The following is an 11,148-nucleotide window of genomic DNA, read 5'->3' on the forward strand; positions in this document are numbered from 1 at the left end:
AGTCAGAGGCACGGGGCTGAGAGGGAGTCACTGGGGGATGGGCCGGAGCAGCGGCACAGCAGGGGGAGGGGAGGGAGGGTCCCTGAAGCTCTCTCTCTCCCTGCGCAGGAGAGGAGGACTCTGGAGACCATTTCCTCATTTTCCAGGACAAGAACTCTGCCAGAAAGAGTGTGACTGGAGCCCTGTAGGGGGAGGGGAGCGAAGGCACTCCCTTCTGAGTTGACTTGCGCCGGGGCTCCTGGCGTGAAGCACCCTTTCCAATCAAGATTTTACCGATGGTTCTTACTCATGTTCTCGAAGTCAGAAGGAAATGCCAAGAATGCTTTGCAGGTGGATGAAGCCATTCACGCCCCAGGCTCCCGGGTGAGGGTCCGCACCTCCTGTCCCCGCTGGCACATGCTGCTTTGTTCGGGGTCCACCTTCTCCACCGGCCACGGCTTTGTGGGTTGCGATTGGTCTAAGGTTCCCAGGCCCCTGGTCTCTGAGGCCGGTCAGCCGATGTCCCCAGGTCTGAAGCAGGTGCCTCCTTGGGGGCTTTTGTACGGGAGGCAGCGGGAGGTGGTTTGAACCTCTTTGAGCCAGTGTCTCTGTTATTTGCAGCCCAGATCGGTCCCAGCTGATCCTGAAGGTGCAGAGTGGCTCCTGCCTTTACGGAAGACGGGCTCTGTCGTCACGAAGCCCGTCACGGTACGACAGGTCCTGTGGATGCCATCGCATCGGGTCCTCAAGGCAGGCCTGAGGCGGGCGTGGCGTGGCCGCTGATGAAGCCATGTTTCAGACAGGGATCCCCAAGGCCACAGGGAGAGCTCAGACTCAGGAGAGAGGGGCTGGAGGCCAGCAGAGGACAGAATGTCCCGGTCAGAATCTTCATTAGTCACACTGTCACGTGACAAGCCCGAGGCACAGGGAAGTGAGGGCATCAGGGCTGGAACTCAGTTCTGCCGGAGATTCTCGACATCGTGCTAAACTAAAATCATGACCTCTCTACACGGAGAGCAAGCAAATCAAGGTCATGGACTGGAGCTGTGGCCGGTCAGGGCCAGGAAGACAGATATGGATTCGTAGTGCAGCTGCACCTTGCCAGGGAACGTTCCGGGTCCTGGATGGCTCACGGTGGGATCTTGTCACGCCTGCAGCACCCCAGGGCCAGCACGGTGCGGGGCACCCAGAGGATGCCGGGCTGCTGTTTGTTAAATGAATGAATAAACCTCTGGATCACTGGCTGGATCATCCTGTTGCTTAGAACGAGAAAATCAGTCATGGAATCACGGGGGCCTTTGACCAGACGGTCTCAGATTGCAGACAGAAAAAGCTCAGAGAAGGTCTAAGGTCATGTGGCAAGTTGGGGAGAGTTGGGGCCTGAACTGGGGTCTCCTGCCCATCCGCTATCGCTCTGGGACTTCCTGTTTTATTTGCAGGGGCCACTGCATGGTCAGCAGGAAGCCTTGAACGTGCGTGTCTGCGGGATGAGACAGAGCAGGTGAGGACCCAGTATGGGAGGGTAGCCAGCGTCCCTCTGAGGGCCTCGGCGGGGGGAGCCCTGGCGGACCGCGCCCTTCCCTGGGCCGCTGGAGTGAAGTTGCTGTCGGTGCCCCGCCCCCAGGGCAGGAGAACCAAGGGAATGTCAGGAAGAGGAACATTGACCGGACCTCCTTCTAGTCCCAAGGTGCTGGGCTGCAGGGGTCTTAGGATGGTAACTGGGGCCAAGAGATCATCTGACCGTCTTGCCCTGGGCGGGAGGGGGAGGGCAGGGGGCGGCGGCTGGAACAGCGCAGTCCGAGGGCTTTCCCTGCCCCGGGAGCCCCCCGGCACCCCTCGGAGCGGGCGGGAACCACGCGAAAGCCTCTATGGGCCGTGACTTTGTACTGCCAGTGATGAACTTTGCTCAAAAGTGCTCCGTAGGCAGAAAAGAAGAGAAGCAGAAAGGCTTTCATGCACTATTTCAGGATTGCTGGCCCTGAACATTTATCACTTACTGATGCATATAATTTGCCTGATGACTCAGTTTCATATATTTTAGTTTCCAAAGATAAACAGTTTTTGCATATTTCCTGCAAATGGGAGTTATATTTAATAATCTCAGGGTAGGAGGGCTGGGTACTGGGGACAGGCAGTTCGAGGAAGGCAGAGGACTTGAGACAGTAGCCTGGGCTCTAGGCGCGTGCTTCGAATTTTGACAGGACCTTGCGTCAGCCTCAAAGACCTTGGGGTGCAGAAGGCTGGCCCCAAGATGGGCTGGCTTTAGAGGTGGTTGAGTTGAGGGAATACAGCCTTCAGTGGCTGTTTGTGAGGTCCAGGGGTATTTATTTGGTCAGGGGCAGGCCTGGCTGGAGATTGAGAGGCGAGCCCTAGGGCACTGACCAAAGGCAAAGAGGCTCACCTCCTTCCCATGGAGTCCAGACTGGCCCTGGCTGGCTTCCTCATTGCCCCTGGTCACAGCACGTCAGCCTGGGAGGAGTGACGTGTCCCTTTTACGAAGCCAGAACCCTAAGTTGGAGCATAATGAGGAAGCCCCGGGAGCCAATGCCACTAACAGCCTGGGCACATGGCTCCAGCCCCTGTTCTGATATTGGTTTGGGACATGGAAAGAGTGTGATCACTTTGAACGTTGATGGTACTATGTACCTTACGGGTTTCCCCGAAGGCTGGGATGATATATGTCACGTAAAAGCACCTAGCACCATGCCTGACACTGAGCAAGTGCTCCCTAAGTTCTTCTCCCCCATACGTATGCTTAGCTGTGTGTTAGATGCTCAGGGTGATTAAAAATGCGTGCTGTGGGTTTCTTCCCTTGAGGAGTTCATGTCTAGTTAGAGACACAAAGCACACTCCCAGGGACGTTCAGCTGCTGTGGTTGAAGAGAGGGTCTGATTAGATTGTGCCGTTCATCAGGGCTCTTGGTGGCGAGCGACAGAAAGCCCGTCCAAAAGGCTTGAGCAGGTCCTCGTAACCAGAAAGACCAAGGGTAGCTTCCTTCACAAGCAGCCGCAGGGCCCCGGGTGATGTTGGGACCTGGCCTTGCTCTGGCCTCTGGGAGGGCCCCGTCCTCATTCGGGCTCTCCGCACGTGGTGCCAACGCAGTTGCCGCAGCGCACCAGGCTCCCATACGCCTTCTCACGTATTCCTGCCCATGGGAATACGTGCTTCTCTTTCCCTTCAGCCTAAAAGAGAGGCTTAGAAATGAACCTCGTTGACTCAGCTGGCCTGACTTGGGTCACGTGCCCATGCTTGAACCCACAGCTGTGGCGAAGGTGAAAGTGGGGGAAGCTGGCCCCGCTGCCCCCAGCCCTTGATTGTCCCCATCTCCTCCTAAGCCACGTGACTGGCAGTGTGACTCATCCCCCTGACCTCGAGCCTGGCGTGGGACTTGCCGCGTGAATGCCACGTGAGCAGGTGTGAAGGATGCGACGTGAGCAGGGCCATGAAGCTCTTTAACATTACAGGTTTCTGCAGCTCTCTTCCTCTCCTCCCTCTGCCTCTGGAAGGAGCTGTCACATACGGAGGCTGGATCAGAGAACAATGAAGATGCACACGACGGAAACAAGGAAGAGACACTGAGTAGAACAGCAGCTCACCTCAGGTCTGTGTGAAATAAATGGGAGGAATAAATGTTTGTTGTTGTGAGTCACTGAGATCTAGGGATTGCTTGTTACTGCAGCGCCATCCAGTGAAAGCTGACTGATACAAAGACAGAATGGGTGTCTGGGAGGACAGAATCCACAGGCGGGTCCCAGAGAGAGACAAGAAGGTGGTAGAATCCCAGGGCTCTGTGAATTTCCAGAGAAAGCCCCCATGACAGGTGTAGGGCTTGAAAGAGTGGATGCTCCCCCCGACCCCACTGCTTCCAAGGTGACCCCGGCTCTCCTCTCCTGCAAGGTGGAGCCTCTGTCACTTTGGATGGACTTCTGATTGTGCAGCAAAGACACTCCGTCTGAGGCTTGATCATGTACAAGGCAGCACAGTCCCTGCTTGGTTTTCTTGGGATGCTCACTGTTGGAACATGGCCACCACCCTGGGTAAAGCTGAGCGGCCCATGGGAAGGCCCATGTGTTAGACTCACGTGGAATGGCTCACATGGAAAGACACGGCTGAAGCCAGCCTTGTGAGCTGCCTTGGAGGCGAGCTCTCCAGACCCCTTCCTCATGGAGCTGTGAGGCCAGCCCTAGCCAGGTGGCACATCCATGAACAAAATCAGTGAGTGTTGTTATTTCAAGCCACTAAATTTTGGGCTCTTTTGTTACGCAGCACCAGTGACTGATGCATGTGGTTGCGAGGCCCCAAGGAGAGAGCCTCCTACCAGCTCCACCTCCCGCCACTCATTCTCATGTTCTGAGCACTGTTGTCTTCTTCCCACACAAGCCAGGCACAGTTCTGTCTCAAGACCTTTGCCTCTGTTATTTTTTCTTTTTTTCTTTTTTAAATAATGTTTTATTTATTATTTTTGAGAGAGAATGAGAGAGAGCCTGAGCAAGGGAGGGGCAGAGAAAGGGGGAGACACAGAATCCAAAGCAGGCTTCAGGCTCTGAGCTGTCACAAACCGAAGTGATGACCTGAGCTGAAGTCAGACACTTAACCGACTGAGCCACCCAGGCTCCCCTGTCTCTGCAGTTTTGCTTATAGGGTGCCTTCCTCCTCCCATCCCAGCTGACTGGCTCTGTCTCACCCTTAGGAATCTTGAGTGTCACAGAGGAAGCTACCCTGGCCGCTGTGGCTGAAATCCATCCTGACTTCACTCACATCCACTGTCAAGGGTTTGTTTTATTTTTTACAAACCGATTATCACTGCCTGAAATGACCTTGCTTATGCATTTCCATATTGTCTAGACTATAAGCTGTAGGAAGGCAGGGCAAGTCTTCTTTTCTAAATTGAGACATACTCAACACACAATATTATATATTAGTTTCAGGTGTACAACATAGTGATTCGATATTTGGATATCTTGTGAAATGTTTGCCCCAGTAAGTTGTTAACACCCATCACCACACACAGTTACGTTTTTTCCCTTCTGATGAGATATACTCGCTCAGCAACTTTCAAATATCCAAAAAAGTACTATTAACTAGAGTCACCATGCCATACATTACAACCCCACGACTGCTCTTTTATAACCAAAAGTCTATACCTTTCGATCCCCTTTACCTATTTCACCCACCCCCAACTCCTGCCTCTGGCAACCACTGATCTATTCTCTGTGTCTATAAATTCTGTGTTTTTGTTTTTATTTTTTTAGATTCCATATATACATGAGACCATACAGGAGTATTTGTTTTTCTCTGTCCAACTTCTTTCACTTAGCACGATGCCCTCAAAGTCCACCCACTTGGTTGCAAATGGCAAGATTTCCCTTTTCTAGTGGCTGAGTAATATTCCATCATATATTTATACCCCGAGTTTTTTATCCACTCACCTGCTGATGACCGCTTGGGTCGTTGAAGTCATTCTTGATGACCATGTGTGATGGTTAATTCTAGGTCAACTTGCCTGGGACTTTGGGTGCCCAGATTAAACGTTATTTCTGTGTGCATCCGTGAGAACATTTCTGGATGATGTTAGCAACTGAATTGATGGACTTGTGAGTACACTGGCCTCCCCAGTGCGGGGTTAGTGGGGGGAGCAGGAGGGAGGCGCCCTCACAATTTGTTGGGGGCTTGGGTAGAATAAAAAGGCAGGGGAGTGAGGAATTCACTCTCTCTGCCTGACTCAGAGCTGGGACATCAGTCTCCTGCCCTTTGCTGGAACTGGACACCGCTGGCCTTCTGGTTCTCGGGACATTAAACTGGCTCTCCTAGGTCTCCAGCCTGCAGACGGCAAGTCGGGGAACTTCCCAGCCTCCTTTAATCGCATGAGCCACTTGCTTAAAATTACATCTCTGTCTCTGTCCCTATCTCTACCTCTCCCTTCTCTGTCCCTATCCCTATATTGCTTTCCTATTGTTTTGTTTCTCCGGAGAACTCACATGAACATGCTTGTCCCCCTGGCATTTAAAGGGGTGCTGGAAACACAGTAGGAGGGTGCCAGCTCGTGCAGGCTCTGAAGCCCCGGCTGCCCGCCCTCCATAAGGCTCCAGACCTTCCTCCCCCCTGCTAGGGTGCATCTGTAGAGACTCTGCTCAGGCACACCCTCCCCAGGGACTCTCGGCCCCGCTGGGGGTCAGCTACTGTCCCAGCACGTTCCAAATGCTACACTGTCCGTCTTCCACAGGCTGTAGGCTCCCTGGACTTGGAGCATCCCGACCCAGGGCGGGACCAGATAGGACCTATGGAATAGCACTCAGGCAAGGGCGGTGGAGAACCGGGGGATGCAGCCAGCTCTATGGGGTCAGGACCCTGCACTGTGTGAGATGGACCCGACTCTTGCCCCTTGGGCTCCTGTGTTTATTTCCCTCATGTCCTCCCTTTGTGGTTAGTTAGAGCTTTGGAGAAGGTTCTGGCAGATTCAGGAGTGATCCGGGAAGCAAGGGAAGACGTCTCCCAGAGTCATCTGGGGTGGGCGGTGGGAGGCAGGCCAGGGCTCTCCAAGGGCAAGGTCAGAGACTCAAGAGTCAGTGTGAGGGTCACTTGGTGACCCAGACTTTCCCACTCAGACATTGTCTCTTTGGTAAGTGTGGGGGCTTCCGGGGTGTGCTGTGATTAGGGCTGGTGCTCCCCAGGCTGCTGGGGGCCTGTGGCGGCTGGGAATGGGGTGCCGCCTGGGCCTCATATCCGCGGCCACTCCTCCACCTGCAGAGATCAGGAAAGCGTTCTGGGCTGACGTGACTTCTAACAGTGCGCGCGCCGTGCTCCATGGCTTCTCCGTGCACCCCCGCCCTGCTCCAAGCACAGTCTGACCAACAGCGGGCACTTTGGTAAAACCCCTTTGCTTTTGTGACAACTCCTCATGACAACCTGGGCATCATTAGTCCCATCCTCCAGATGAAGAAACTGAGGTTAAGAAACATCTGCCAGTGAGGTCACAGCTAGGACTGCAACCAGGCCTGGCCCACTCCGTGTTCCCATAGCTGCCCCTCCAGCCTCCGGTCTGCAGGCTCCGGGCCCTTCCTCTCATCCGTGTAGCCGGGGCCGGGGGTGGGGGTGCATTGGAGGGGGGTGATAGTAAGGGGGGTGTGGCTGGCTTCTTCCTCCAGTGCTGAGAGCGCATCCCATGGTTCGGTGGCTCATTTGTAGGATGGAAATAGCTACTGTGCTTGTGTCTATTTGACACGTGATGACATTAAGACCCAGAGAGATGAAAAAGGACTTATCAGGGTCATTGGGTGATGGCAGCTCCTGATTCCAAACCCCAGTCTGTGAAAAGCCCAAACCCTCAGCAGAACAGCCAAAGCCTGGCAGCCTAGCCCCAGGTTCCTGTCCCTCCGTGGCGGGTCGCACCTCCGCGGTCTGGTTTTTCCTTCTGTGGCAAGCTCCTTCCACCTCAGAAGGGTAGCGCATCCTTTGTCCTCTGCCCGGAGAATTCCCTACACGTTGCCCCGTCCTGCCCGCTGGCTGCTCCCGGGGGGTCCATTTTGCCACTTTCGCTAACTGTTGCTTGCTCTGAGCATCCTTCCCAGGCTCTCCCAGACCGGATCTCTGGCATTGGCCTTTACAGCCCTCATCACGAACGTTGTTAGTCGTGTTCTGTCTGCCTGGCCCCGTGCAGGTCATCTCCATGAGAGCAGGGACTGGCTCGCTGGTGGCCACCTCTGTCCTCACCCCCGGCCCCACGTGGCTCCGAGAGGTGATCAGCACCCCTGTGAGGGTGGATGGGTTGATGTTTCCAATCTTTTAGTGAGGCCTTGGAACCAGCCATGGTGGGGTCAGTACGACCACATGGGCGGTGATTCCGGGACGGCCCCCCGGAAGCCTCCTCTGGCCTGAGGAGGGAGCCCTCTTTCTTGTGGGTCTTGCTCATTCTTGCTTCAGAAGCCATAGTGGGTAAGATAAAATGTCCTGATGTCCCTAGTGCCATTCAAGGGCCAGTATGATACATTTGTGCACCTCCCCTGGGGTGTGTGTGTGTGTGTGCGCGCGTGCGCGTGCACACCCGCACTCTCACAGAAGGGCCGTAAGGGGGCCCTGGAGCCCAGCGGGGACCATACAGGTGGCAGGAGGTGGGGGGGTGGTCAGCTCTCACTGGGAACATGACTGTCGTTGCTTTGTGTGCCTGACGTCGGCCTTCTCATTCATGGGGTGCCCCACATGGGGGGGAAGGCACCACAGGTAAGTGTCAGTCAGAGGGGCTGCGGCAGCTGGAGCTCTGGGAGGGGGAAGCCGCCTGCCCCGTCTTGGCCCCTCTCAGAGACACTGGGACATGTTCAAGGACAAAGGGGGCTTGGTGCAGGAAGGAGTGAGGCGTGGTCCAGGACAGCGTGGGGCGTGGTCCAGAACAGAGTGGGTTGTGGTCAAGAAAAGCTCCTGAACAAAGCTGCCTTCCAGAACCCAAAAGACCATGAGGGATGGGGGTGGCTGGGCACAGAATAGCATTGACTATGCTCTTACCACGTGCCAGGCAGCTTCAACACAAGATGCCTTTCTCATAAGAAACAGCCAGAGCTCTAAGAAGCCACTTTGTGACCACCGAGCTGATGAGAGGGTGTCGAAGGCCAGGAACAATAAAAAGAGAGACACACCCATGAGGGAAGTCCAGTAGACCCCATGTCACAGGTGGTGGATCCCCTCTTTCTGCCTGTTTCCACCCTTCCCTTCCTCTGGAGACCCTGCCCCAGAGAGCCGCTCAGCTGCCTTGTCAACTAGGGAGCCTCCTGGCGGACCTCTTTCCTCCGGGGACCTCCTGGACTCTCTCTTCTTGGGGCACTTGTGCTAACAGGGCCCTCTGGAGAGGACTGTGTAATAGGACACGTGGGGACACCCTCCCCCACCAGCCGACTTGGCCCACATTCAGATTCCTGCCGAGAGTGGGGTGCGTGTGTGTTCCCAGGGATGGGGGCGCTGGTTCTCTGGCTGGGGCTACTAGTGTGAGGGAGAGGAAGAGCCTGAGGTCTAAGTGTCTCCATGGCAGCGAACCCATTGAGGAAAGCAGATGACTCAGGAGTTCCCATCGTTAGCATCTCAGGGAAGGGGAGAGAGGGCTGGCTGGCGAGTCCCTTGTTCACCCCATTTTCACTGAACGGCTCTCACCCACCAGGACCTGGGTTGAGCTCTGGGACTCTAAAAGGAAGTAGATCCACTGCTGCCGTCACAGAGCCCCTAGGCTGGTCCAGGAGACACGTCACAGGGGGACAAAGGGGTGCTCAGGGCCCAGGGCAAAGTACCCTAACCCTCTCTGGCCGTCCAGGAAGGCTTCTCAGAGGAGAAGGCTCTGGGGGCCGAGAGACCCCTCAGGAGCAAAGTCCGGAGGCGGGAGAGAACGTGACTGCTTGGGAATATTGGACCATCAAGTTCGAAGGGTGTGTCAGCAGCAGGCGGGACTGTCCCTCGATCACCGGGTGGCAGGAGCCATCTGGGCCATCCTGGCTTGGTCAAGGTGTGATCTTCGGCCGGAAACTTGCGCCCGCCTCCCTGTGTACATCCACATCCCTGACAGATAGGTCAGTCTGCAGCAGGTTTCTGCTCATTGACGCTGTGGGGCTCAGTGGGAGGGGCCCGGGGAGAGGGTTTCCGGCCCACATGCCCAGCCTGGTAGGCACTTGGAGACTGGGGAACAGTGTGACAGCGTGGAAGCAGAATCATGCCCCTGCCCCCCCCCCCGCACCCCCTGGGCAAGTGAAAATCCAGGTGTGTGTTTCCATCCTAACATCTGCGGCCCCCTCCATCGTGACCTCCAGGGGTCACCTGTAAGGTCCCCAAGGAATGTGGTGGATGGGAGGCTTGGAGCCTGGCAGGTGGATGTGACCGGCCCCGGATTGGAAGTCTGCACGCTGCAGCTGGGCCTCCACTCTCGGAGCCCCGGTTTTCCTCACCGACTGGTGGAGGTTGGGGGGTGGGTGGGGGAAGGGAAGATGACAGGCCCCCAGGTGGCTATGTGAAGCGCGAGGGCGCCTTCTGTAGGCATCGTCTTGTACGGGGAGCCGTGATTCATGGCAGCCAAGGTCACCGCTGCCCTCCGCCTTGGCAGTGGTTTTCAAAATGCTTGCCTAAAGGAGGAACTGAAGCCCCTCCTCTAATTTTGTGGGCATCCGCAGCCCCTGCTCAGGGTGGGTGAGTTAGGGTGCCTGGGGCTCACGTAGAACGGGGCTGCCTTAACATCAGGCGTGTCCCTGCCAGCAAGGGCCGGGCGCCGACAGGTGTTGGGTGAAGCCCTGCTGTGTGAGTGCAGGAACAGACGTCTCTGTGCCCGGTGAGAGATGCTACACCCTCCTCGCTGATGCGCAGGGACCTCTACCTGTTCCTCCCACCTGGCAATTCGCTCCCAGTTGCACATCGTGCTTGGTCCTTTGCGGACACGGAGGAAAGGGGCCCGTCTCATGGAAATCTGGGCTCTTGTTCCTCTATCTGTCTGCCCTGTGTGCCGGCCCTCTCCAGCCTCCTAGGGACCCAGCCCGGGATGGGGGGGGGTGAGGCAAGCTTCAGGGAACCCCATTCCCTGCTGTGCATGGATCCGGCTCCGGCACCCCCTCGCCCGCCCATCCCAGACCCCTTCCCCCAGCCAGCCCCCAGTGTGCTGCCCCTTGCGTGGTCACGCGACTTTGACTATGTCATCTTTATATGTTTTTTTTTTTTCTTCTGACTATAAAATTTCTATGTGTCCACTGTGGGAAGTTTGGGGGGCATACAAAACGACACAGAGGAAAATAGCAGACAGCTCCCGTTGCCGGCCGGATTGTCGGATTTGGTCCGTGGCTCTGTCCCCGTGTCATTCCTGTCTCTCCTTTTGAAGAGGCTGCCTCGGCTTCGTCTTCTGGGCTGTCGACTGAGTTGACAATTTCCCCGGCCACGTATTTAAACTTCTCAGGTCCCTTTCTTGTTCCTGGGTTGTTCCTTTTATTGTTGTGTTGGTAACCGATTTCGTTCAGCAGGTGCAGTCGTGTCTATGATTTCCGTCTCTGTTTCTGTAAATAGTTCTTTTTTTTTCCTACTTTTCTGTTAAAAAGCTTTTCTCCAGGTCTGGCGATCCAGTGTGGTGGTCTTCAGCTGTCCATCCGTGTTTAAGAGCGGGGCACTGAAAGCAGGGGGGAGGCTCTGGGTGCAGGAGTGGAGCCTGCAGTCAGGGAC

This window comes from Hyaena hyaena, unplaced genomic scaffold (genome assembly GCF_003009895.1).
Source record: "Hyaena hyaena isolate Hyena2069 unplaced genomic scaffold, ASM300989v1 scaffold_1690, whole genome shotgun sequence".
Taxonomy (NCBI): Eukaryota; Metazoa; Chordata; class Mammalia; order Carnivora; family Hyaenidae; genus Hyaena; species Hyaena hyaena.